Below are 1,982 nucleotides of genomic sequence, written 5' to 3'. Positions count from 1 at the left end.
CATGCCTGATGTTAGGCAAGGATTTAGACGAGTCGAAGATGTCAAATATGCAGATAATGAGAAACAAAGGAGAGACATGAAAAAGAAAGGAAGCGAAAACAGTTGCAAGTAAATGTCAGTATCCGTGGACATTTGTAACAAAGGTAAGAAAAACATCATTGAGGTATTTTGATACGACCTTTCCTCCTACATTAATTGTGACCGTGCACCTCAAAACGAACATAAAGTCGCACACACTGATTTTGCGTGAGGACTGAAAATAAGTGAAATGGGTCAACCTAGCCGAACTTGACTTTTTCATATTTTCTGAAAGAGCGGGTCTTCTTTTACATTATGCTAAAATTTGGTATCATAAAACGGGCAGGAAAGTGTGCTTTTTTTAGCATGCAGTTTATCTCGAACATTTTTGGTAGAATAGTGTGATTAGGTGTGTCTTTAGAACCCCTTTTTCATTTCCGAAAAACCTTGTCCACACTCTTCACTTTCAACTCTGATAACTTTTGAAAAGATAGAGCTACTGCTTTGAAAGTTGGCGTTAGTTATGGACAGAATGTGTTAATGAGGCATGCTTAATTTCAGTTTAATCTGATAATCCCTTCATTGTTGTTACTCAGGTGGTTTACTTCCTATTTTTTTTGTCCCATTCATCGCACAGCCAGCACGGTTTCGTAAAGATTAAGCGCTTGAATAGACACTGTACTTCAGAGCCTCTTTTCCCAGTTCACACTTTTCCTGAGTTTGGGCTTTTTTCCAATATTTAGGTAGGTTAGGAGAGTCCATTTGATTTGACTTATACATCATTTTAAAGCTTAAAGTCTGCTCTGTCAGAATATGGTCTTAACTAAAAATTCATGTCTGGCGACTTTTCGTTTGTTTTGAGGTGCAGGGTCACAATTTGTAACCTATATAGCATTGACAGGTTCTTCGAACTTGTGCAAGGCAATTAAAATATAAGGAAAGATATCTCATTAAATCGATTTATAGAATCAATTAGCGGGAAAATTGTTTGGAGTCCACGTACACAGACACCAACACATTACATGTACCACTGTCGGGTAATATAGAGATATCGAAATCATTAAAGCGCCGTTCCACGACTCGTCCTCTTAAGGGATGGTACAGTATTTGTTGAGATAGAATTCGAGGTTAGAATTTTTTGTTTTTGGTAATGATTTTTGCAATGTTGAGAAACCTCATATGAAATATGAAAGATCATACATTTTTAAGAGGAATTCAAAGCTTGTTGGATGAAAAGCGGTTTTGAAATTGCTGAGATATCAGTCTGATATCCAAAACAAAGCAATCCTATTAAAAGGTGGGACACACTTTTTTATTAGGAACCCATTATTTTACTATGTTTTTGGATATCTCATCCTTTTCAAAACCGATTTTCATCAAATAATCTTTAAATTTCTCTTAATACAGTGTAAAATGGGAGGCTTCTTAACATTTAATAAAGTGGTTTCTAAATATTTCTTTAAAAATGAAAGCTGATTTTTCACCTCAACCAATAATATATCATTCTTTTCAGTGCCAGAAGTATTATCATTTCAACGAGTAATAATATCAATAATATCATAATCATAACTACTTCTTGTAGGTGATACCGGGCCCAAGATATCATTATTTATTCGTGCATCACTGTCAAATTACTTTTAGTAACACCATAATAAGATTTGATGCAGAATCATGCGTAAATGACAGATATGTCGAAACATACTACGAGACTTTTGATTTGATTTGATTGTTTTTGTTTGACTGACTTATGTCTTCTTCAACAATTTCATGCATGAATCAGAATTCTTTACGTAATATCTTAGAAAACATCAATATATAAATTGCATCGTATATAATTCAAAGAAGAAAAAAAATGTATTTTTCAACTCGCATTACCAAAATATATTGTTTTACCAGATTGGCAAACAATTACCTAATATATTATGCAGAAGAAGGACTCTCACTATAAGCGGATGCTTGAAAAC

This window comes from Diadema setosum, chromosome 12 (genome assembly GCF_964275005.1).
Source record: "Diadema setosum chromosome 12, eeDiaSeto1, whole genome shotgun sequence".
In the NCBI taxonomy this organism is placed as follows: domain Eukaryota; kingdom Metazoa; phylum Echinodermata; class Echinoidea; order Diadematoida; family Diadematidae; genus Diadema; species Diadema setosum.
The sequence above is the reverse complement of the archived record's forward strand: the minus strand, read 5'-3'. Positions refer to the sequence as shown.